Source organism: Scyliorhinus torazame, chromosome 2, assembly GCF_047496885.1.
Source record: "Scyliorhinus torazame isolate Kashiwa2021f chromosome 2, sScyTor2.1, whole genome shotgun sequence".
Taxonomy (NCBI): domain Eukaryota; kingdom Metazoa; phylum Chordata; class Chondrichthyes; order Carcharhiniformes; family Scyliorhinidae; genus Scyliorhinus; species Scyliorhinus torazame.
This window is the reverse complement of record NC_092708.1, coordinates 24,797,563-24,823,932: the sequence shown is the minus strand read 5'-3', so window position 1 is coordinate 24,823,932 and position 26,370 is coordinate 24,797,563. Positions and strand designations below refer to the sequence as shown.

The 26,370-nt window shown below is 55.4% G+C and overlaps 1 pseudogene; it reads left to right on the top strand.

Moving 5' to 3' along the window:
• Window positions 1-26,370, top strand: part of LOC140385771 (dolichyldiphosphatase 1-like) — a 103,243-nt pseudogene that overhangs the window by 50,296 nt on the left and 26,577 nt on the right.

Here is a 26,370-nt window from a genome sequence, read left to right as displayed (position 1 = left end):
GGAGGAAGGCGTCGAGCGAGGGAACCGTGGTTTACCAAAGAAGTGGAATCTCTTGTTAAGAGGAAGAAGGAGGCCGATGTGAAGATGAGGTGTGAAGTTTCAGTTGGGGCGATGGATAGTTACAAGGTAGCGAGGAAGGATCTAAAGAGAGAGCTAAGACGAGCAAGGAGGGGACATGAGAAGTATTTGGCAGGAAGGATCAAGGAAAACCCAAAAGCTTTCTATAGGTATGTCAGGAATAAGCGAATGACTAGGGACAGAGTAGGACCAGTCAAGGACAGGGATGGGAAGTTGTGTGTAGAGTCTGAAGAGATAGGCGAGATACTAAATGAATATTTTTTGTCAGTATTCACTCAGGAAAAAGATAATGTTGTGGAGGAGAATGCTGAGCTCCAGGTAAATAGATTAGATGGCATTGAGGTAAGTAGGGAAGAGGTGTTGGCAATTCTGGACAGGCTGAAAATAGATAAGTCCCCGGGGCCTGATGGGATTTATCCTAGGATTCTCTGGGAGGCCAGGGAAGAGATTGCTGGACCATTGGCTTTGATTTTTATGTCATCATTGGATACAGGAATAGTGCCAGAGGACTGGAGGATAGCAAATGTGGTCCCTTTGTTCAAAAAGGGGAGCAGAGACAACCCCGGCAACTATAGACCGGTGAGCCTCACGTCTGTAGTGGGTAAAGTCTTGGAGGGCATTATAAGAGACAAGATTTATAATCATCTAGATAGGAATAATATGATCAGGGATAGTCAGCATGGCTTTGTGAAGGGTAGGTCATGCCTCACAAACCTTATCGAGTTCTTTGAGAAGGTGACTGAACAGGTAGACGAGGGTAGAGCAGTTGATGTGGTGTATATGGATTTCAGCAAAGCGTTTGATAAGGTTCCCCACGGTAGGCTATTGCAGAAAATACGGAGGCTGGGGATTGAGGGTGATTTAGAGATGTGGATCAGAAATTGGCTAGCTGAAAGAAGACAGAGGGTGGTGGTTGATGGGAAATGTTCAGAATGGAGTTCTGTCACAAGTGGAGTACCACAAGGATCTGTTCTGGGGCCGTTGCTGTTTGTCATTTTTATCAATGACCTAGAGGAAGGCGCAGAAGGGTGGGTGAGTAAATTTGCAGACGATACTAAAGTCGGTGGTGTTGTCGATAGCGAGGAAGGAAGTAGCAGGTTACAGAGGGATATAGATAAGCTGCAGTGCTGGGCTGAGAGGTGGCAAATGGAGTTTAATGTAGAGAAGTGTGAGGTGATTCACTTTGGAAGGCAAAACAGGAATGTGGAATATGTGGCTAATGGAAAAGTTCTTGAAAGTGTGGATGAGCAGAGGGATCTAGGTGTCCATGTACATAGATCCCTGAAAGTTGCCACCCAGGTTGATAGGGTGGTGAAGAAGGCCTATGGAGTGTTGGCCTTTATTGGTAGAGGGATTGAGTTCCGGAGTCAGGAGGTCATGTTGCAGCTGTACAGAACTCTGGTACGGCCGCATTTGGAGTATTGCGTACAGTTCTGGTCACCGCATTATAGGAAGGACGTGGAGGCTTTGGAACGGGTGCAGAGGAGATTTACCAGGATGTTGCCTGGTATGGAGGGAAAATCTTATGAGGAAAGGCTGATGGACTTGAGGTTGTTTTCGTTAGAGAGAAGAAGGTTAAGAGGAGACTTGATAGAGGCATACAAAATGATCAGAGGGTTAGATAGGGTGGACAGTGAGAGCCTTCTCCCGCGGATGGAAATGGCTAGCACGAGGGGACATAGCCTTAAACTGAGGGGTAATAGATATAGGACAGAGGTCAGGGGTAGGTTCTTTACGCAAAGAGTAGTGAGGCCGTGGAATGCCCTACCTGCTACAGTAGTGAACTCGCCAACATTAAGGGCATTTAAAAGTTTATTGGATAAACATATGGATGATAATGGTATAGTGTAGGTTAGATGGCTTTTGTTTCGGTGCAACATCGTGGGCCGAAGGGCCTGTACTGCGCTGTATTGTTCTATGTTCTATGTTCTATGTTCTATGTTCTATGTTCTATGTTCTATGTTCTATGAGGGTGGAAAATGGGCGGGAATGGTAGAGAGGGTGGAGAATGGGCAGGAGTGGCAGAGAGGGCGGAGAATGGGCGGGAGTGGCAGAGAGGGCGGAGAATGGGCGGGAATGGTAGAGAGGGTGGAGAATGGGTGGGAATGGTAGAGAGGGCGGAGAATGGGCGGGAATGGCAGGGAGGGTGGAGAATGGGCGGGAATGGTAGAGAGGGCGGAGAATGGTAGAGAGGGCGGAGAATGGGCGGGAATGGCAGAGAGAGTGGGGAATGGGCGGGAATGGTAGAGAGGGTGGAGAATGGGCAGGAGTGGCAGAGAGGGCGGAGAATGGGCGGGAGTGGCAGAGGGGGCGGAGAATGGGCAGGAATGGTAGAGAGGGCGGAGAATGGGCGGGAATGGTAGAGAGGGCGGAGAATGGGCGGGAATAGCAGAGAGGGTGGAGAATGGGTGGGAATGGCAGAGAGGGCGGAGAGTGGGCAGGAATGGCAGAGAAGGCGGAGAAGGGGCTGGAATGGTAGAAAGGGCGGGAATGGTAGAGATGGCAGAGAATCGGTGGGAGTGGCAGAGAGGCGGAGAATGGGCGGGAGTGGCAGGGAGGGCGGAGAATGGGTGGGAATGGTAGTGAGGGCGGAGAATGGGCGGGAAAGGTAGAGAGGGCGGAGAATGGGCGGGAGTGGTCGAGAGGGCGGAGAATGGGCGGGAATGGTAGAGAGGGCGGAGAATGGGAAGGAGTGGCAGAGAGGGCGGAGAATGGGTTGGAATGGTAGAGAGGGCGGAGAATGGGCGGGAAAGGTAGAGAGGGCGGAGAATGGGCGGGAGTGGCAGAGAGGGTGGGGAATGGGCGGGAGTGGTAGAGAGGGCGGAGAATGGGCGGGAATGGTAGAGAGGGCGGAGAATGGTAGAGTGGGGGGAGATGGGCGGGAATGGCAGAGAGGGTGGGGAATGGGCGGGAATGGTAGCGAGGGCGGATAATGGGCGGAGTGGCAGAGAGGGCGGAGAATGGGCGGGAATGGTAGAGAGGGCGGAGAATGGGCGGGAGTGGCAGAGAGGGTGGGGAATGGGCGGGAATGGTAGAGAGGGCGGAGAATGGGCGGGAGTGGCAGAGAGGGCGGAGAATGGGCGGGAGTGGCAGAGAGGGCGGAGAATGGGCGGGAGTGGCAGAGAGGATGGGGAATGGGCGGGAATGGTAGAGAGGGCGGGGAATGTGCAGGAATGGTAGAGAGGGCGGAGAATGGGCGGGAATGGTAGAGAGGGCGGAGAATGAGCGGGAATAGCAGAGAGGGTGGAGAATGGGTGGGAATGGCAGAGAGGGCGGAGAGTGGGCAGGAATGGCAGGGAAGGCGGAGAATTGGCGGGAATGGTAGAGAGGGCGGGAATGGTAGAGAGGGCAGAAAATCGGTGGGAGTGGTAGAGAGGGCGGACAATGGGTGGGAATGGTAGAGAGGGCGGAGAATGGGCGGGTGTGGCAGAGAGGGCGGAGAATGGGTGGGAATGGTAGAGAGGGCGGAGAATGGGTGGGAATGGTAGAGAGGGCGGAGAATGGGCGGGAATAGTAGAGAGGGTGGAGAATGGGTGAGAATGGTAGAGAGGGCGGAGAATGGGTGGGAATGGTAGAGAGGGCGAAGAATGGGCGGGTGTGGCAGAGAGGACGGAGAATGGGCGGGAATGGTAGAGAGGGCGGAGAATGGTAGAGAGGGCGGAGAATGGGCGGGAATGGCAGAGAGGGTGGGGAATGGGCGGGAATGGTAGAGAGGGTGGAGAATGGGCAGGAGTGGCAGAGAGGGTGGAGAATGGGCGGGAGTGGCAGAGAGGGCGGAGAATGGGCAGGAATGGTAGAGAGGGCGGAGAATGGGCGGGAATGGTAGAGAGGGCGGAGAATGGGCGGGAATAGCAGAGAGGGTGGAGAATGGGTGGGAATGGCAGAGAGGGCGGAGAGTGGGCAGGAATGGCAGAGAAGGCGGAGAAGGGGCGGGAATGGTAGAGAGGGCGGGAATGGTAGAGACGGCAGAGAATCGGTGGGAGTGGCAGATAGGCGGAGAATGGGCGGGAGTGGCAGAGAGGGCGGAGAATGGGTGGGAATGGTAGAGAGGGCGGAGAATGAGCGGGAAAGGTAGAGAGGGCGGAGAATGGGCGGGAGTGGTAGAGAGGGCGGAGAATGAGCGGGAATGGTAGAGAGTGCGGAGAATGGGCAGGAGTGGCAGAGAGGGCGGAGAATGGGTGGGAATGGTAGAGAGGGCGGAGAATGGGCGGGAAAGGTAGAGAGGGCGGAGAATGGGCGGGAGTGGCAGAGAGGGTGGGGAATGGGCGGGAGTGGTAGAGAGGGCGGAGAATGGGCGGGAATGGTAGAGAGGGCGGAGAACGGTAGAGAGGGCGGAGATGGGCGGGAATGGCAGAGAGGGTGGGGAATGGGCGGGAATGGTAGCGAGGGCGGATAATGGGCGGGAATGGCAGAGAGGGCGGAGAATGGGCGGGAATGGTAGAGAGGGCGGAGAATGGGCGGGAGTGGCAGAGAGGGTGGGGAATGGGCGGGAATGGTAGAGAGGGCGGAGAATGGGCGGGAGTGGCAGAGAGGGCGGAGAATGGGCGGTAATGGTAGAGAGGGCGGAGAATGGGCAGGATTAGCAGAGAGGGCGGAGAATGGGCGGGAATGGTAGAGAGGGTGGAGAATGGGTGGGAATGGTAGAGAGGGCGGAGAATGGGCGGGAATGGCAGAGAGTGTGGACCATAAGACCATAAGACCATAAGACATAGGAGCGGAAGTAAGGCCATTCGGCCCATCGAGTCCACTCCGCCATTCAATCATGGCTGATTTCAACTCCATTTACCCGCTCTCTCTCCATAGCCCTTAATTCCTCGAGAAATCAAGAATTTATCAACTTCTGTCTTAAAGGCACTCAACGTCCCGGCCTCCACCTCTCTCTGTGGCAATGAATTCCACAGACCCACCACTCTCTGGCTGAAGAAACGTATCCTCATCTCTGTTCTAAAGTGACTCCCTTTTATTCTAAGGCTGTGCCCCCCGGTCCTAGTCTCCCCTGCTAATGGAAACAACTTCCCTACATCCACCCTATCTAAGCCATTCATTATCTTGTAAGTTTCTATTAGATCTCCCCTCAACCTCCTAAACTCCAATGAATATAATCCCAGGATCCTCAGACGTTTATCGTATGTTAGGCCTACCATTCCTGGGATCATCCGTGTGAATCTCCGCTGGACCCGCTCCAGTGCCAGTATGTCCTTCCTGAGGTGTGGGGCCCAAAATTGCTCACAGTATTCTAAATGGGGCCTAACTAATGCTTTATAAAGCTTCAGAAGTACATCCCTGCTTTTATATTCCAAGCCTCTTGAGATGAATGACAACATTTCATTTGCTTTCTTAATTACGGACTCAACCTGCAAGTTTACCTTTAGAGAATCCTGGACTAGGACTCCCAAGTCCCTTTGCCCTTCAGCATTATGAATTTTGTCACCGTTTAGAAAATAGTCCATGCCTCTATTCTTTTTCCCAAAGTGCAAGACCTCGCACTTGCCCACGTTCAATTTCATCAGCCATTTCTTGGACCACTCTCCTAAACTGTCTAAATCTTTCTGCAGGCTCCCCACCTCCTCCATACTACCTTCCTCTCCACCTATCATTGTATCATCGGCAAACTTAGCCAGAATGCCCCCAGTCCCGTCATCTAGATCGTTAATATATAAAGAGAACAGCTGTGGCCCCAACACTGAACCCTGCGGGACACCACTCGTCACCGGTTGCCATTCCGAAAAAGAACCTTTTATCCCAACTCTCTGCCTTCTGCCTGACAGCCAATCGTCAATCCATGTCAGTACCTTGCCTCGAATACCATGGGCCCTTATTTTACTCAGCAGTCTCCCGTGAGGTACCTTATCAAAGGCCTTTTGGAAGTCAAGATAGATAACATCCATTGGCTCTCCTTGGTCTAACCTATTTGTTATCTCTTCAAAGAACTCGAACAGGTTTGTCAGGCACGACCTCCCCTTACTAAATCCATGCTGACTTGTCCTAATCTGACCCTGCACTTCCAAGAATTTAGAAATCTCATCCTTAACAATGGATTCTAGAATCTTGCCAACAACCGAGGTTAGGCTAATTGGCCTATAATTTTCCATCTTTTTCCTTGTTCCCTTCTTGAACAGGGGGGTTACAACAGCGATTTTCCAATCCTCTGGGACTTTCCCGGACTCCAGTGACTTTTGAAAGATCATAACTAACGCCTCCACTATTTCTTCAGCTATCTCCCTTAGAACTCTAGGATGGAGTCCATCTGGGCCCGGAGGTTTATCAATTTTTAGACCTCTTAGTTTCTCTAGCACTTTCTCCTTTGTGATGGCTACCATATTCAACTCTGCCCCCTGACTCTCCGGAATTGGTGGGATATTACTCATGTCTTCTACTGTGAAGACTGACGCAAAGCACTTATTTAGTTCCTCAGCTATTTCCTTGTCTCCCATCACAAAATTACCAGCGTCATTTTGGAGCGGCCCAGTGTCAACTTTTGCCTCCCGTTTGTTTTTAATGTATTTAAAGAAACTTTTACTATCATTTCTAATGTCACTGGCTAGCCTACCTTCATATTTGATCCTCTCTTTCCTTATTTCTCTCTTTGTTATCCTCTGTTTGTTTTTGTAGCCTTCCAATCTTCTGACTTCCCACTACTCTTTGCCACATTATAGGCTTTCTCTTTTGCTTTGATGCATTCCCTAACTTCCTTTGTCAGCCATGGCTGCCTAATCCCCCCTCTGATAACCTTTCTTTTCTTTGGGATGAACCTCTGCACTGTGTCCTCAATTACTCCCAGAAGCTCCTGCCATTGCTGTTCGACTGTCTTTCGCACTTGGCTCTGCTCCCAGTCGATTTTCGTCAGTTCCTCCCTCATGCCCCTGTAGTTACCTTTATTTAACTGTAACACCTTTACATCTGATTCTACCTTCTTTCTTTCAAATTGGAGATTGAATTCTACCATATTATGATCACTGCCTCCTAAGTGCTCCCATTACTTTAAGATCTTTAATCAAGTCTGGCTCATTACATAACACTAAGTCCAGAATGGCCGGTTCCCTCGTGGGCTCCATCACAAGCTGTTCCAAAAAGCCCTCCTGTAAACATTCAATGAATTCCCTTTCCTTGGGTCCACTGGCAGCATTATTTACCCAGTCCACCTGCATATTGAAGTCCCCCATGATCACTGTGACCTTGCCTTTCTGACATGCACTTTCTATTTCGTGGTGCATTTTGTGCCCCCGGTCCTGACCACTGTTAGGAGGCCTGTACATAACTCCCATTATGGTTTTTTTGCCTTTGTGGTTCCTCAACTCTACCCACACAGACTCCACATCATCTGACCCTATGACATTTAGTGCTATTGATTTAATTTCATTCCTAATTAACAAGGCAACCCCGCCCCCTCTGCCCACTTCCCTGTCTTTTCGATAGGTTGTGAATCCCTGGATGTTTAAATGCCAGTCCTGAACCCCCTGCAACCATGTCTCTGTGATGCCTACCACATCATACCTGCCAGTCACAATCTGGGCCACAAGCTCATCTACCTTGTTCCGTACACTGCGCGCATTTAAATATAGCACCTTTAATTCTCTATTGACCGTCCCTTTTTGTTTTCTTAGTGTGGTGGACCTTGGTTTACTGAGCCTTTCCATACACTGTGTCATATTTTGTGGGATGGGGACTATCGTAACCTCTCCAGAGTTTTGTCTTTTCGTGCTCTTTTGTATTCCTAAGCAGCTACGCTTCCCACTGATTACTTCACCCCTTGGTTCCCTGACTTTCCCTTCCCTCCCAATCTTTAGTTTAAAGTCCTATTGACCACCGTATTTATTCTTTTCGCCAGAACACAGGTCCCAGCTCGGTTCAGGTGGAGACCATCCCAACGGTATAGGTCCCCCCTGTCCCAAAACTGACGCCAGTGTCCCATGAAAAGGGTGGAGAATGGGCGGGAATGGTGGAGAGGGCGGAGAATGGACGGGAATGATAGAGAGGGCGGAGAATGGGCGGGAATGGCAGAGAGGTCGGAGAATGGGCGGGAATGGTAGAGAGGGCGGAGAATGGGCGGGAGTGGCAGAGAGGCGGTGAATGGGCGGGAATGGTAGAGAGGGCGGAGAATGGGCGGGAATGGTAGAGGGGGCGGAGAATGGGCGGGAATGGCAGAGAGGGCGTAGAATGGGCGGGAATGGTAGAGAGGGCGCAGAATGGTAGAGAGGGTGGGGAATGGGCGGGAGTGGTAGAGAGGGCGGAGAATGGGCGGGAATGGTAGAGAGGGCGGAGAATGGTAGAGAGGGCGGAGAATGGGCGGGAATGGCAGAGAGGGTGGGGAATGGGCGGGGATGGTAGAGAGAGCGGAGAATGGGGGGAATGGTAGAGAGGGCGGAGAATGGGCGGGAGTGGCAGAGAGGGTGGGGAATGGGCGGGAATGGTAAAGAGGGCGGATAATGGGCGGGAGTGGCAGAGAGGGCGGAGAATGGGCGGGAATGGTAGAGAGGGCGGAGAATGGGCGGAGAATGGGCGGTAATGGTAGAGAGGGCGGAGAATGGGCAGGAGTGGCAGAGAGGGCGGAGAATGGGCGGGAATGGTAGAGAGGGCGGAGAATGGGCGGGATTGGCAGAGAGGGCGGAGAATGGCCGGTATTGGTAGAGAGGGCGGAGAATGGGCAGGAGTGGCAGAGAGGGCGGAGAATGGGCGGGAATGGTAGAGAGGGCGGAGAATGGGTGGGAATCGTAGAGAGGGCGGAGAATGGGCGGGAGTGGCAGAGAGGGCGGAGAATGGGCGGGAATGGTAGAGAGTGCGGAGAATGGGCGGGAATGGTAGAGAGGGCGGAGAATGGGCGGGAGTGGCAGAGAGGGCAGAGGATGGGTGGGAGTGGTAGAGAGGGCGGAGAATGTGCGGGAATGGTAGAGAGGGCGGAGAATGGGCAGGAGTGGCAGAGAGGGCGGAGAATGGGCGGGAATGGTAGAGAGGGCGTAGAATGGGCGGGAATGGTAGAGAGGGCGGAGAATGGGCGGGAATGGCAGAGAGGTCGGAGAATGGGCGGGAATGGTAGAGAGGGCGGAGAATGGGCAGGAGTGGCAGAGAGGCGGAGAATGGGCGGGAGTGGCAGAGAGGGCGGAGAATGGGTGGGAATGGTAGAGAGGGCGGAAATGGGCGGGAATGGCAGAGGGGGCGGAGAATGGGCGGGAGTGGTAGAGAGGGCGGAGAATGGGCGGGAATGGTAGAGAGGGCGGAGAATGGGCGGGAATGGTAGAGAGGGTAGAGAATGGGCGGGAATGGTAGAGAGGGCGGAGAATGGGCGGGAATGGTAGAGAGGGTGGAGAATGGGCGGGAATGGCAGAGAGGGTAGAGAATGGGCGGGAATGGTAGAGATGGCGCAGAATGGTAGAAAGGGTGGAGAATGGGCGGGAATGTCAGAGAGGGTGGGGAATGGGCGGGAGTGGTAGAGAGGGCGGAGAATGGGCGGGAATGGTAGAGAGGGCGGAGAATGGTAGAGAGGGCGGAGAATGGGCGGGAGTGGCAGAGAGGGTGGGGAATGGTAGAGAGGGCGGATAATGGGCGGGAGTGGCAGAGAGGGCGGAGAATGGGCGGGAATGGTAGAGAGGGCGGAGAATGGGCGGGAGTGTCAGAGAGGGCGGAGAATGGGCGGTAATGGTAGAGAGGGCGGAGAATGGGCAGGAGTGGCAGAGAGGGCGGAGAATGGGCGGGAATGGTAGAGAGGGTGGAGAAAGGGCGGGAATGGTAGAGAGGGCGGAGAATGGTAGAGAGGGCGGAGAATGGGCGGGAATGGCCGAGAGGGTGGGGAATGGGCGGGAATGGTAGAGAGGGCGGAGAATAGGCGGGAGTGGCAGAGAGGGCAGAGGATGGGTGGTAGTGGCAGAGAGGGCGGAGAACGTGCGGGATTGGTAGAGAGGGCGGAGAATGGGCAGGGGTGGCAGAGATGGTGGAGAATGGGCGGGAATGGTAGAGAGGGCGGAGAATGGGCGGGAATGGTAGAGAGGCCGAGAATGGGCGGGAGTGGTAGAGAGGGCAGAGAATGGGCAGGAGTGGCAGAGAGGGCGGAGAATGGGCGGGAATGGTAGAGAGGGCGGAGAATGGGCGGGTATGGTAGAGAGGGCGGAGAATGGGCGGGAATGGCAGAGAGGTCGGAGAATGGGCGGGAATGGTAGAGAGGGCGGAGAATGGGCGGGAGTGGCAGGGAGGCGGAGAATGGGCGGGAGTGGCAGAGAGGGCGGAGAATGGGTGGGAATGGTAGAGAGGGCGGAGAATGGGCGGGAATGGCAGAGGGGGCGGAGAATGGGCGGGAGTAGTAGAGAGGGCGGAGAATGGGCGGGAATGGTAGAGAGGGCGGAGAATGGGCGGGAATGGTAGAGAGGGTAGAGAATGGGCGGGAATGGTAGAGAGGGCGGAGAATAGGCGGGAATGGTAGAGAGGGTGGAGAATAGGCGGGAATTGCAGAGAGGGTAGAGAATGGGCGGGAATGGTAGAGAGGGTGCAGAATGGTAGAGAGGGTGGAGAATGGGCGGGAATGTCAGAGAGGGTGGGGAATGGGCGGGAGTGGTAGAGAGGGCGGAGAATGGGCGGGAATGGTAGAGAGGGCGGAGAATGGTAGAGAGGGCGGAGAATGGGCGGGAGTGGCAGAGAGGGTGGGGAATGGGCGGGAATGGTAGAGAGGGCGGATAATGGGCGGGAGTGGCAGAGAGGGCGGAGAATGGGCGGGAATGGTAGAGAGGGCGGAGAATGAGCGGGAGTGGCAGAGAGGGCGGAGAATGGGCGGTAATGGTAGAGAGGGCGGAGAATGGGCAGGAGTGGCAGAGAGGGCGGAGAATGGGCGGGAATGGTAGAGAGGGTGGAGAAAGGGCGGGAATGGTAGAGAGGGCGGAGAATGGTAGAGAGGGCGGAGAATGGGCGGGAATGGCCGAGAGGGTGGGGAATGGGCGGGAATGGTAGAGAGGGCGGAGAATAGGCGGGAGTGGCAGAGAGGGCAGAGGATGGGTGGTAGTGGCAGAGAGGGCGGAGAACGTGCGGGATTGGTAGAGAGGGCGGAGAATGGGCAGGGGTGGCAGAGAGGGTGGAGAATGGGCGGGAATGGTAGAGAGGGCGGAGAATGGGCGGGAATGGTAGAGAGGCCGAGAATGGGCGGGAGTGGCAGAGAGGGCGGAGAATGGGTGGGAATGGTAGAGAGGGCGGAGAATGGTAGAGAGGGCGGAGAATGGGCGGGGGTGGCAGAGAGGGTGGGGAATGGGCGGGAATGGTAGAGAGGGCGGATAATGGGCGGGAGTGGCAGAGAGGGCGGAGAATGGGCGGGAATGGTAGAGAGGGCGGAGAATGGGCGGGAGTGGCAGAGAGGGCGGAGAATGGGCGGTAATGGTAGAGAGGGCGGAGAATGGGCAGGAGTGGCAGAGAGGGCGGAGAATGGGCGGGAATGTCAGAGAGGGTGGGGAATGGGCGGGAGTGGTAGAGAGGGCGGAGAATGGGCGGGAATGGTAGAGAGGGCGGAGAATGGTAGAGAGGGCGGAGAATGGGCGGGAGTGGCAGAGAGGGTGGGGAATGGGCGGGAATGGTAGAGAGGGCGGATAATGGGCGGGAGTGGCAGAGAGGGCGGAGAATGGGCGGGAATGGTAGCGAGGGCGGAGAATGGGCGGGAGTGGCAGAGAGGGCGGAGAATGGGCGGTAATGGTAGAGAGGGCGGAGAATGGGCAGGAGTGGCAGAGAGGGCGGAGAATTGGCGGGAATGGTAGAGAGGGTGGAGAAAGGGCGGGAATGGTAGAGAGGGCGGAGAATGGTAGAGAGGGCGGCGAATGGGCGGGAATGGCCGAGAGGGTGGGGAATGGGCGGGAATGGTAGAGAGGGCGGAGAATAGGCGGGAGTGGCAGAGAGGGCAGAGGATGGGTGGTAGTGGCAGAGAGGGCGGAGAACGTGCGGGATTGGTAGAGAGGGCGGAGAATGGGCAGGGGTGGCAGAGAGGGTGGAGAATGGGCGGGAATGGTAGAGAGGGCGGAGAATGGGCAGGAATGGTAGAGAGGCCGAGAATGGGCGGGAGTGGCAGAGAGGGCGGAGAATGGGTGGGAATGGTAGAGAGGGCGGAGAATGGGCGGGAATGGTAGAGAGGGCGGAGAATGGGCGGGAATGGCAAACAGGGTAGAGAATGGGCGGGAATGGTAGAGAGGGCGCAGAATGGTAGAGAGGGTGGAGAATGGGCGGGAATGTCAGAGAGGGTGGGGAATGGGCGGGAGTGGTAGAGAGAGCGGAGAATGGGCGGGAATGGTAGAGAGGGCGGAGAATGGGCGGGAATGGTAGAGAGGGTGGAGAATGGTAGAGAGGGAGGAGAATGGGTGGGAATGGCAGAGAGGGAGGGGAATGGGCGGGAATGGTAGAGAGGGCGGATAATGGGTAGGCGTGGCAGAGAGGGTGGAGAATGGGCGAGAATGGTAGAGAGGGCGGAGAATGGGTGGGAGTGGCAGAGAGGGTGGGGAATGGGCGGGAATGGTAGCGAGGGCGGATAATGGGCGGGAGTGGCAGAGAGGGCGGAGAATGGGCGGGAATGGTAGAGAGGGCGGAGAATGGGCGGGAGTGGCAGAGAGGGCGGAGAATGGGCAGGAGTGGCAGAGAGGGCGGAGAATGGGTGGGAATGGTAGAGAGGGCAGAGAATGGGCGGGAGTGTCAGAGAGGGCGGAGAATGGGCGGTTTTGGTAGAGAGGGCGGAGAATGGGCAGGAGAGGCAGAGAGGGCGGAGAATGGGCGTGAATGGTAGAGAGGGCGTAGAATGGGCTGGAATGGTAGAGAGGGCGGAGAATGGGCGTGAGTGGCAGAGAGGGCAGAGGATGGGTGGGAATGGTAGAGAGGGCGGAGAATGGGCAGGCGTGGCAGAGAGGGCGGAGAATGGGCGGGAATGGTAGAGAGGGCGGATAATGGGCGGGAGTGGCAGAGAGGGCAGAGAATGGGCGGGAATTGTTGAGAGGGCAGAGAATGGGCGGGAGTGGCAGAGAGGGCGGAGAATGGGCGGTTTTGGTAGAGAGGGCGGAGAATGGGCAGGAGAGGCAGAGAGGGCGGAGAATGGGCGTGAATGGTAGAGAGGGCGAAGAATGGGCGGGAATGGTAGAGAGGGCGGAGAATGGGAGGGAGTGGCAGAGAGGGCAGAGGATGGGTGGGAGTGGCAGAGAAGGCAGAGTATATGAGGGAATGGTACAGAGGGCGGAGAATGGGCAGGCGTGGCAGAGAGGGCGGAGAATGGGCGGGAATGGTAGAGAGGGCGGAGAATTGGCGGGAATGGTAGAGAGGGCGGAGAATGGGCGGGAATGACAGAGAGGTCGGAGAATGGGCGGGAATGGTAGAGAGGGCGGAAAATTGGCGGGAGTGGCAGAGAGGGTGGAGAATGGGCGGGTGTGGCAGAGTGGGCGGAGAATTTGCGGGAGTGGCAGAGAGAGCGGAGATTGGGCGGGAATGGTAGAGAGGGCGGAGAATGGGCGGCAGTTGCAGAGCGGGTGGAGAATGGGCACCAGTGGCAGAGAGGGCGGAGAATGGGCGGGAGTGGTAGAGAGGGCGGAGAATGGGCGGGAATGGCAGAGAGGGCGGAGAATGGGTGGGAATGGTAGAGAGGGCGGAGAATGGGCGGGAATGGTAGAGAGGGCGGAGAATGGTGGAGAGAGCGGAGAATGGGCGGGAATGGCAGAGAGGGCGGAGAATGGACGGTAGTGGTAGAGAGGGTGGAGAATGGGCAGTCGTGGCACAGAGGGCGGAGAATGGGCGGGAATGGTAGAGAGGGCGGAGAATGGGCGGGAGTGGCAGAGAGAGCGGAGAATGGGCGGGAGTGGCAGAGAGGGCGGAGAATGGGCGGGAATGGGAGAGAGGGCGGAAAATTGGCGGGAGTGGCAGAGAGGGCGGAGAATGGGCGGGTGTGGCAGAGATGGCGGAGAATGGGCGGGAGTGGCAGAGAGGGCGGAGATTGGGCGGGAATGGTAGAGAGGGTGGAGAATGGGCCGCAGTGGCAGAGCGGGTGAAGAATGGGCACCAGTGGCAGAGAGGGCGGAGAATGGGCGTGAGTGGTAGAGAGGGCGGAGAATGGGCGGGAATGGCAGAGAGGGCGGAGAATGGGCGGGAATGGTAGAGAGGGCGGAGAATGGGCGGGAATGGTAGAGAGTGCGGAGAAAGGTGGAGAGGGCGGAGAATGGGCGGGAATGGCAGAGAGGGTGGAGAATGGGCGGGAGTGGTAGAGAGGGCGGAGAATGGGCGGGAATGGCAGAGAGGGCGGAGAATGGGCGGGAGTGGTCGAGAGGGTGGAGAATGGGCAGGAGTGGCACAGAGGGCGGAGAATGGGCGGGAATGGTAGAGAGGGCGGAGAATGGGCGGGAGTGGCAGAGAGAGCGGAGAATGGGCGGGAGTGGCAGAGAGGGCGGAGAATGGGCGGGAGTGGTAGAGAGGGCGGAGAATGGGCGGGAATGGCAGAGAGGGTGGAGAATGGGCGGGAGTGGTAGAGAGGGCGGAGAATGGGTGGGAATCGTAGAGAGGGCTGAGAATGGGCAGAAGTGGCAGAGAGGGCGGAGAATGGGCGGGAATGGTAGAGAGGGCGGAGAATGGGCAGATGTGGCAGAGAGGGCGGAGAATGGGCGGGTGAACCACAGAGGATGGGTGGGAGTGGCAGAGAAGGCAGAGTATGTGAGGGAATGGTACAGAGGGCGGAGAATGGGCAGGCGTGGCAGAGAGGGCGGAGAATGGGCGGGAATGGTAGAGAGGGCGGAGAATTGGCGGGAATGGTAGAGAGGGCGGAGAATGGGCGGGAATGACAGAGAGGTCGGAGAATGGGCGGGAATGGTAGAGAGGGCGGAAAATTGGCGGGAGTGGCAGAGAGGGTGGAGAATGGGCGGGTGTGGCAGAGAGGGCGGAGAATTTGCGGGAGTGGCAGAGAGGGCGGAGATTGGGCGGGAATGGTAGAGAGGGCGGAGAATGGGCGGCAGTTGCAGAGCGGGTGGAGAATGGGCACCAGTGGCAGAGAGGGCGGAGAATGGGCGGGAGTGGTAGAGAGGGCGGAGAATGGGCGGGAATGGCAGAGAGGGCGGAGAATGGGCGGGAATGGTAGAGAGGGCGGAGAATGGGCGGGAATGGTAGAGAGGGCGGAGAATGGTGGATAGAGCGGAGAATGGGCGGGAATGGCAGAGAGGGCGGAGAATGGACGGTAGTGGTAGAGAGGGTGGAGAATGGGCAGTAGTGGCACAGAGGGCGGAGAATGGGCGGGAATGGTAGAGAGGGCGGAGAATGGGCGGGAGTGGCAGAGAGAGCGGAGAATGGGCGGGAGTGGCAGAGAGGGCGGAGAATGGGCGGGAATGGGAGAGAGGGCGGAAAATTGGCGGGAGTGGCAGAGAGGGCGGAGAATGGGCGGGTGTGGCAGAGAGGGCGGAGAATGGGCGGGAGTGGCAGAGTGGGCGGAGATTGGGCGGGAATGGTAGAGAGGGTGGAGAATGGGCCGCAGTGGCAGAGCGGGTGAACAATGGGCACCAGTGGCAGAGAGGGCGGAGAATGGGCGTGAGTGGTAGAGAGGGCGGAGAATGGGCGGGAATGGCATAGAGGGCGGAAAATGGGCGGGAATGGTAGAGAGGGCGGAGAATGGGCGGGAATGGTAGAGGGTGCGGAGAAAGGTGGAGAGGGCGGAGAATGGGCGGGAATGGCAGAGAGGGTGGAGAATGGGCGGGAGTGGTAGAGAGGGCGGAGAATGGGCGGGAATGGCAGAGAGGGCGGAGAATGGGCGGGAGTGGTAGAGAGGGTGGAGAATGGGCAGGAGTGGCACAGAGGGCGGAGAATGGGCGGGAATGGTAGAGAGGGTGGAGAATGGGCGGGAGTGGCAGAGAGAGCGGAGAATGGGCGGGAGTGGCAGAGAGGGCGGAGAATGGGCGGGAGTGGTAGAGAGGGCGGAGAATGGGCGGGAATGGCAGAGAGGGTGGAGAATGGGCGGGAGTGGTAGAGAGGGCGGAGAATGTGCGGGAATGGCAGAGAGGGCGGAGAATGGGTGGGAATCGTAGAGAGGGCTGAGAATGGGCAGAAGTGGCAGAGAGGGCAGAGAATGGGCGGGAATGGTAGAGAGGGCGGTGAATGGGCAGAAGTGGCAGAGAGGACGGAGAATGGGCGGGTGAACCACAATGGTGTTTGCGCCAGCTGACTCGATTCCCCACTCGATTGTTTCCTCCTCCCTCGCCCCCACGATTGAAATGGCGATCCCAACTTCAATCAGCATCCCCATTTAAATCAGGGCAACGCCGACGTGAATTACAATAGGTCCCCCGTGATGGCATGCTGCTGCCAGACACAACCCACTGGAGACGCTCGGCTGAGTACAGCCCCCTGGGGGGCGGGGGGGTGCTGCGTGCTACTTTGTGAAGACTTTCCTGTTGGCCCGAGTCACCTGTGGGCCAGACTGGGTAAGCACCCTGGGTCCTGCGGTCCGCCGACAGCACTCCCGTCGGCACGGGGTGGCCTCAAGGGAACCCCATTGGGCGGCTGCGGGATCGGAGAATCCCACTGCCGGCGGGGTGGGAGGGGAGGGGGGAGCTGGGGCGGGGGGGGGGTGGCGGGCAGGTGACATGCCGGAAAATGAGGCTGGGGGGGCCGCAAAACCCTGTCACATGTCTCCTTCCAGAAAGACCACAAGCACACAAGAAGTCGGAGCAGGGGTAAACCTTGTTTCCTGGTGTGCCTGCGCCACCATTAAATAGGATCATTCCGGACCTTGGGCTTCAACTCCACTTTCCCACCCCTTCCCCATCTTTCTTAATTCTCCAAGGCCAAAAATCTGTCCCTCCCCAGCCTTAGAATTCAAGGACGGAGCACCCACAACCCTCTGGGACAGAGAATTCCAAAGATTCGCAACCTTCGAGTGAAGTAATTTCTCCTCATCTCTGTCCTAAATCATAGGTCCCTTCCCCTGAGATATTAGTGAGGCGGTGGGGCGTTTATCATAATCCAACAGGTTCATGGTCACGGAGTCCTCACCAGGTACAGGAGAACAGGCAGGAATCAACCTCAAATTCGTCTCCCACCAAGGTTCGACCGAGTACGGAAAACCGCAATCATGGGCGGGAATCTCCGCCCCCCCGCCGGGGCGGAGAATCGCCGGGAGCTGGCGTCAATCCCGCCCCCGCCGGTTGCCGAATTCTCCGGCACCGGATATTCGGCGGTGGTGGGAATCGCGCCCCGCCGGTCGACGGGCCCGCCCACCGGCAATTCTCCGGCCCGCGATGGGCCGAAGTCCCGCTGCTGGAATGCTTGTCCCGCCGGCGAGAATCAAACCACCTCCCTTCCTGGCGGGAATAGGCGGCGCGGGCGGGCTCCGGGGTCCTGGGGGGGGGGGGCCATCTGGCCCTGGGGATTGCCCCCACGGTGGCCTGGCCCGCGATCGGGACGCACCGATCCGTGGGCGGTCCTGTGCCGTGGGGGCACTCTTTTCCCTCTGCCTCGGCCACAGCCTTCACTATGGCCGACGCGGAACAGACACCCCCCCTGCGCATGCGCGGGAATGACATCAGCAGCCCCTGACGCTCCCGCGCATGCGCTGACTTACGCCGCCCGCCGAAGTCCTTTCGGCCCCGGCTGGCGTGGCGCCAACCAGTCTGGCGTGGGGCTAGCCCCTCAAAGGTGAGGACTTGGCCCCTAAAGGGGCGGAGAAACCCGCACCTTTGGGGTGGCCCGACGCCGGAGTGATTCCCGCCACTCCATCCTGCCGGGACCCCCCGCCCCGCCGGGTAGGGGAGAATCACCGCCCATTTCTTTATTCTTACTTAGAGGGGACAGCGGGGGTGAAAGAGGGTGAAAGAGGGTGAAAGAGGGTGATGGAGGGTGATAGAGGTTGAAAGAGGACGAAAGAGGGTGAAAGAGGGGGAATTGGGGTGAAAGAGGGTGAATTGGGGGCCTGCTGAGATGCTGCCGTGCTGTGCCTAACCCGGACCATGTGCATTTCTCAGACCTGTCCTCTCAGGCTACACATGGTTTAAACTATCGTTGCTGACAGCACCATGCTGATTACATTCCAGCAGCTCACTCATCCCTCTGATGGAGCCAGAACTGCAACAACCTGTCCTGACTCATTCGCACTCGGCTGCACCCACTTTGACCTCACATTACCCCATATTCTCTGCTCTGATGCTGAGGAATGATTAGTGGCCTGACAAGATCTGCATTTATGTACCACCTTTCACGACCGCAGGATATCCCAAAGTGGGTTACCATTGAAATGCGTTCGAAGTGAAGTCACTGATGTTAATATTGAGGAAAGGCGGCAGATTATTTGCATACAGCAGGCTCCAGCAGAGGGCACCGTGATAATGATCAGATCATCTTATTTAGTGATCTTGGCTGAAGGATGAGTTGACCAAGCCGCCTGGAATCATTTGATTTGTGTCGTGGGATCCTTTACCTCCACCTGAAAGAGTAAACAGGGTGTTGATTTAGTGTCTTACCTGAAATATTGTACCTCCGACAGTGCTGCACTTCCTCGGTACTGCACCTCGAAACTAGAAGCAGGAAAAGGCCATTCGGCCCTTCGAGCCTGCTCCCCCATTCAGTCTGCTTATGGTTTATCCTTTATCTCTATCTCTACCTGTATCTCAACGCCATGCCCCTTGACACCTCCAGTTTAGAAATGTACCTATTTCCTTCTTCAATATATTCAGAGATTTGGCCGCCACAGCCTCCTGTGGTCGAGAATGCCACAGGTTCACCACCCACTGAGTGAAGAAATTTCTCCTCATCTCAGTCCTAAAATAGCCCACCAGGTATCCTGAGACTGTGACCCCTTGTTCTAGCCTCCCTCCCCCCAGCCAGAGGAAGCATTATCTCTGTATCCAGTCTGGTCAATCTTGTCAGAATTTTATACATTTCAATTGGATCCACTCTCATTGTTATAAACTCCAGTAGAACCAGGCCCAGTCGATCCGATCTCTCTTCATACCAGCAGAGGGCAGCAGAGTGGAGCCGCTGATTGGCTGTTGTGGGGATAATTTGCATCATTGCATTGCGGTCACTGTATCCAGAAGATGGTTTGTGGAGGAGCTGTTGACAAGTGACATGATCTTCTGACTCAGAGACTGGGATGCTATTTGCATCAGTGCACTGCAGTCACTGTATCCAGAAGGTGTACCTGAGCAAGACACCCTCCGTGTTTAAGTGAAGGCAAGCATCCAGCAGAGGGCAGCAGAGAGGAACCGCTGATTGGCTGTTGCGGGGAAAATTTGCCTCAGTGCATTGCGGTCACTGTATCCAGAAGGTGGTTTGTGAAGGAGCTATTGTCAAGTGACAGTTAAACCCCAAACACTTCTTCAGTGTTTCCCTCCCTACCTCCTCCTCCAACCAAAAAAAACCAATCACTGTAAGGATGCAGCCGAGTGAAGATCAAGAGGGAGACTCGAGGGCAGGTAGAAGTAGAAAGAAGTGGAACCATGATATCACAGCCAGCAGGTAAGTGATTGGCTGGTGACTGGTAAGTAGTTTTCCTTTCCCTGAAGTTTGTTGATAAGGTAAAGTTTTTCTATTTCTATTCTTTTTTATCGTGTGATTGGAAATAGTTTTTCTTTTTTTTTTCATTTATCTATTATTTGATATTATAGTTGGGCTAAGTTAAGCTTAAGATTAAAAATGGCAGGAGATCTCAGACACGTGTAATGCTCCTCTTGCTCAATGTGGGAGCTCAGGGACGTGGCTGATGTCCCTGGCTCCTTCACGTGCGGGAAGTGTGTCCAGCTGCAGCTCTTGTTAGACCGCATGACGGCTCTGGAGCTGCGGATGGACTCACTTTGGAGCATCCGCGATGCTGAGGAGGTCGTGGATAGCACGTTTAGCAAATTGGTCACACCACAGATTAGGATTGCTGAGGGGGAAAGGGAATGGGTGACCAAAAGGCAGAGAAAAAGCAGGAAGGCAGTGCAGGTGTCCCCTGCGGTCATCTCCCTCCAAAACAGGCATACCGTTTTGGATACAGTTGGGGGAGATGGCTCACCAGGGGAAGGCAGCAGTAGCCAGGTTTATGGCACCATGGCTGGCTCTGCTGTACAAAAGGGCGGGAAAAACAGTGGAAGGGCTATAGTCATAGGGGATTCAATTGTAAGGGGAGTAGATAGGCGGTTCTGTGGTCGAAAACGAGACTCCCGAATGGTATGTTGCCTCCCAGGTGCACGGGTCAGGGATGTCTCAGATCGGCTGCAGAACATTCTGAAGGGGGAGGGTGAACAACCAGTTGTCGTGGTGCATATAGACACCAATGATATAGGTAAACAACGGGATAAGGTCCTACAAGCAGAATTTAGGGAGTTAGGAGCCAAGTTAAAAAGTCAGACCTCAGAGGTAGTAATCTCAGGATTGCTACCAGTGCCACCTGGTAGTCAGAGTAGAAATGAAAGAATAGGCAGGATGAATGCGTGGCTTGAGAGATGGCGCAGGAGGGAGGGGTTCAGATTTTTGGGACATTGGGACCGGTTCTGGGGGAGGTGGGACTACTACAAATTGGATGGTCTACACCTGGGCCGGACTGGAACCAATGTCCTTGGGGGTGCTTTTGCTAACGCTGTTGGGGAGGGTTTAAACTAATGTGGCAGGGGGATGGGAACCAAATGAGGAGGTTAGTGGATAGTAAGGAGATAGTAACTAAAGCCTGTAAGGAACTAGATCATGAAGTCAGCGTGACTAAGTGGAAGAGTAGGCATGGAGCAGATGATGAACGCAAAGTGACTGGTGGTCTGAGGTGCATTTGTTTTAATGCAAGAAGTCTAGTAGGTAAGGCGGATGAACTTAGGGCTTGGATTAGTACCTGGGAATATAATGTTATTGCTATTACTGAGACTTGGTTGAGGGAAGGGCATGATTGGCAACTAAATATCCCAGGATATCGATGCTTCAGGCAGGATAGAGAGGGAGGTAAAAGGAGTGGAGGAGTTGCATTACTGGTCAGAGAGGATATCACAGCTATGCTGAAGGAGGGCACTATGGAGGACTCGAGCAGTGAGGCGATGTAGGCAGAGCTCAGAAATAGGAAGGGTGCGGTAACAATGTTGGGGCTGTACGACAGACCTCCCAACAGCGAGCGTGAGATAGTGGTACAAATATGTAAACAGATTACGGAAAGATGTAGGAGCAACAGGGTGGTGGTGATAGGAGATTTAAATTTTCCCAACATTGACTCGGATACACTTAGTGTCAGAGGTCTAGATGGAGCAGAATTTGTAAGGAGCATCCAGGAGGGTTTTCTAGAGCAGTATGTAAATAGCCCAACTCGGGAAGGGGCCATACTGGACCTGGTGTTGGGGAATGAGCCCGGCCAGGTGGTTGAAGTTTCAGTCGGGGATTACTTTGGGAATAGTGATCACAATTCCATAAGTTTTAGAATACTCATGGACAAAGACGAGAGTGGTCCTAAAGGAAGAGCGCTAAATTGGGGGAAGGCCAACTATACCAAAATCTGGCAGGAGCTGGTGAATGTGGATTGGGAGCAGCTGTTTGAAGGTAAATCCACATTTGATATGTGGGAGGCTTTTAAAGAGAGGTTGATTAGAGTGCAGGACAGACATGTCCCTGTGAAAATGAGGGATAGAAATGGCAAGATTAGGGAACCATGGATGACAGGTGAAATTGTGAGACTAGCTTAGAGGAAAAAGGAAGCATACATAAGGTTTAGGCGACTGAAGACAGACAAAGCTTTGGAAGAATATCGGGAATGTAGGACAAATCTGAAACGAGGAATCAAGAGGGCTAAAAGGGTTCATGAAATATCTTTAGCAAACAGGGTTAAGGAAAATCCCAAAGCCATTTATTCATATAAAAGGAGCAAGAGGGTAACTAGAGAAAGGGTTGGCCCACTCAAGGACAAAGGAGGAAAGTTATGCGTGGAGTCAGAGAAAATGGGTGAGATTCTTAACGAGTACTTTGCATCGGTATTCACCCATGAGAGGGACATGACGGATGTTGAGGTTAAGGATAGATGTTTGATTACACACTTGGAGTATAGTGTTCAATTCTGGTCGTCACACTACCAGAAGGATGTGGAGGCTTTAGAGAGGGTGCAGAAGAGATTTACCAGAATGTTGCCTGGTATGGAGGGCATTAGCTATGAGGAGCGGTTGACTAAACTCGGTTTGTTCTCACTGGAACGACAGAGGTTGAGGGGCGACCTGATAGAGGTCTACAAAATTATGAGGGGCATAGACAGAGTGCATAGTCAGAGGCTTTTCCCCGGGGTAGAGGGGTCAATTACTAGGGGGCATAGGTTTAAGGTGAGAGGGGCAAGGTTTAGAGTAGATGTACGAGGCAGGTTTTTTACGCAGAGGGTAGTGGGTGCCTGGAACTCGCTACCGGAGGAGGTGGTGGAAGCAGGGACGATAGTGGCATTTAAGGGGCATCTTGACAAATACATGAATAGGATGGGAATAGAGGGATACGGACCCAGGAAGTGTAGAAGATTGTAGTTTAGTCGGGCAGCATGGTCGGCACGGGCTTGGAGGGCCGAAGGGCCTGTTCCTGTGCTGTACATTTCTTTGTTCTTTGTTCTTTGTTCTTTGTACTCTAGGTCAAGTCGGCATAAGGAGAGAGGATGTGTTGGGTATTCTAAAAGGCATTAAGGTGGACAAGTCCCCAGGTCCAGATGGGATCTATCCCAGATTTCTGAGGGAAGCGAGGGACAAAATAGCTGGGGCCTTAACAGATATCTTTGCAGCATCCTTGAACATGGGTGAGGTACCGGAGGACTGGAGAATTGCTAATGTTGTCCCCTTGTTTAAGAAGGGTAGTAGGGATAATCCAGGTAATTATAGACCGGTGAGCCTGATGTCAGTGGTTGGGAACCTGCTTGAGAAGATACTGAGGGATAGGATCTATTCCCATTTGGAAAAAAATGGGCTTATCAGTGATAGGCAACATGGTTTTGTGCAGGGGAGGTCATGTTTTACCAACTTAATAGAATTCTTTGAGGAAGTGACAAAGTTGATTGATGAGGAAAGGGCTGTAGATGTCATATACATGGACTTCAGTGAGGCTTTTAATAAGGCTGATGGAGAAAGTGGAGTCTCATGGGGTCCAGAGTGTACAAGCTAGATGGATAAAGAACTGGCTGGGCAACAGGAGGCAGAGAGTAGTAGTGGAAGGGCGTTTCTCAAAATGGAGAACTGTGACCAGTGGTGTTTGTGATATACATAAATGATCTGGAGGAAGGTATAGGTGGTCTGATTAGCAAGTTTGCAGATGACACTAAGATTGGTGGAGTAGCAGATAGTGAAGGGGACTGTCAGAGAATAAAACAGAATATAGATAGATTGGAGAGTTGGGTGGAGAAATAGCAGATGGAGTTCAATCCGGACAAATGCGAGGAGATGCATTTTGGAAGATCCAATTCAAGAGCGAACTATACGGTAAATGAAAAAGCCCTGGGGAAAATTGATGTACAGAGAGATCGGGGTGTTCAGGTCCATTTTACCCTGAAGGTGGCTGCGCAGGTCGATAGATTGGTCAAGAAGGCATACAGCATGCTTTCCTTCATCGGAAGGAGTATTGAGTACAAGAGTTGGCAGGTCATGTTGCAGTTGTATAAGACTTTGGTTCAGCCACATTTGGAATACTGCATACAGTTCTGGTCGCCACATTACCAAAAGGATGTGGATGCTTTGGAGAAGGAACAGAGGGATACAGATCCTTAGAAAACAGGCGACAGTTTTAGATAGAGGATCTGGATCGGCGCAGGCTTGGAGGGCCGAAGGGCCTGTTCCTGTGCTGTAATTTTTCTTTGTTCTTTGTTCATACGACAATCCTGTCACCCCAGGAATCAGTCTGGGGAACCTTCGCTGCTTTCCCGCCAGAGTATTTTGGCCCAGATAAGGGGCGAAATTTTCCTAAAAATGGCAAGTGCCATTTTCAGGGAGAAAATCAGCGTGCTTCCTGTCGCCGCTAGCGACACAATCCACGGCGCGATCTTTAGGCACTTTGAAGAATTTATTTTGTGCGCCACGTGGAAAGCACCACGCCTGAGGTGCAAACCAACTGATTCGTCCACTGCGGGGGTCATCCTAGCTCTCCAATCAAGAACCTAGCTCTCCAATCTCCATGCATAGCAACGGCTCCACAGCACTCACTCGCATTCAAGCCAGGAAGATGGCCGCTCGATGATCAGCTCCAAGATTCCCGGAGGGGGCCTCAACAAGACTTTTGGATGCGGTGGAGCAAAGGCGGTCAATGATCTACCCAGGGGTTGGCAGGAAACCACCCCCCCTCACACCTCAGTAATGTGAGGGACCAGGCCTGGGAGGTGATGGCAGCAATGGCCAGTGCCAGCAGCAGTACCAAGCGGATGGGGGCTCAATGTTGTCAGAAGATGAATAATCTCCTATGGTCTCCAAAGTAAATGCCCCCTGCCACCCCAAGGCACTCGACCCATCTGTCACGCCCATAATATCAGCGCCTGACCTCCCAGCATCCTCCTCAAACAACCCCAGCACTCCTCGTCAGAACCGCACCCCCCCACCCCCCCCTGCCTAGACATGCCAGATGTCCTTAACCTCTGACCCTCCAGGCTCACATTATCCCCTTTTGTGTATCTGCAGGAGATACAGGCACGAGAGGGAGGTGGCCCGGACTGGAGACCAATGCAGGAAGAAACTGCACAACCTCCTCAGGGCGACCAAGGTGAGTACCCAACGCTGATCCCCTGGCACTAACCCCCCTATCCTCCATACACATGTGTCCCAGACCCCACCCCCAGGGGGACGGCCGGACCCCCACCCTGACCCACATGACAGCACCCGTGCCAGCCACAATGGCCAGGTGCCCTGGTCACTGATGCCATCAGATACCCAACCCCTGGGCTGCAGGCGCCGGACTGTCTAACTTTGTCGTTCTTTGTGTTTCCCCCCCGTCAAGACAAGGCTGCGCACAACCGCCGGGAGCAAGCGGAGACCGGAGGGGGAACCACCAAACCTGCATCCCCTCACCGCGCCCGAGCAGAGGGCACTAGACATTGTCGGCGGGCCGGAGGAGAGGGAGGTGAGGTCGGCGGCGCGCCATGAAGTGAGACCCCCCTGCCTGGTTGCAGGTCCCCACGACAAATGTGTGCCCCCCCCAACACTCCACACCCAAACCCCCCTCACCCCACACCCCAACCACCCTCACCCCAAACACCCGTCACCCCACACCCCAACCCCCCTCACCCCAGCCCGCACTACCTCACGCCTCACCCCCGTCCCGCTGTCTAACCATACATGCCGTCTTGTGAGTTACAGGACCAGTCGGGGATGGGCCTGGCCCATCCGGGACCCCCCCCCCAGCCAGTGCCCCCCAGGCAGCCGAGTACTGACGGGGCGAGCAGCTGGAACATCAGCCCTCTGCACGAGACCCAGGGCACCCCGGTGCTCGGGTCAGAGGAGGACACAGGCGTTCCGTCACAGTTGTCTCCAACACGGTCCACCACCTCAGAGACTATACCTCGGTTGGGCAAATTGGTGAGGAGGCTCCTGGGACACTCACTGGTGCGCACCACACAGTCGTTCCAATACAGCAGGTGGAGGTAGGAGCAGCCGAGGGGCCGGACAGTCAGAGGGTAGCCCGGCCCCAGCAACCAGCTGCGGCCCAGATGGGTCCCGGGTTCCTGGAAGATCCAGTCCCGCCCATAGTGCAGTTGCAGTCAGAAACCCAGGGACCAGAGGAGGAGAAGATGGCCGGCTTCCAGCTCCTGCAGGGGCACATGGAGGTGTGGAAACCGCGTGCAGGAGCAGGGAGTGGTGCCGGTCATGCGTGCCACCCAGGCCGAAACCGCACGGGTGGCGCCCGCGGTGAAGACAATGGGGGCGACGGTGTCGGACATGGGTCAGGTTATACAAGGCTTGGGACATTCCGTGCAGGCGGGGGCCGTGGCCCAGTACAGGGCAGCCCTCTCACAGACAACCATGTGCCGGAGCCAGCTGAACACTGCAGTGGCGTTCCTCAGCGTGGCCCAGTCACAGCAGGCCATTGCTGAGAGCACCGGCGGCATTGCCCAGGTGCTGGCCGGCGTCGCGCAGGCGCAGAGGGTGGCGATCTAGTCCCAGAGGGAGGTGGCAGCACAGTACCATAGTGGTTAGCACTGTGGCTTCACAGCTCCACGGTCCCATGTTCGATTCCCTGCTGGGTCACTGTCTGTGCGGAGTCTGCACGTTCTCCCCGTGTCTGCGTGGGTTTCCTCCGGGCGCTCCGGTTTCCTCCCACAGTCCAAAGACATAGAACATAGAACATAGAACAATACAGCGCAGTACAGGCCCTTCGGCCCACGATGTTGCACCGAAACAAAAGCCATCTAACCTACACTATGCCATTATCATC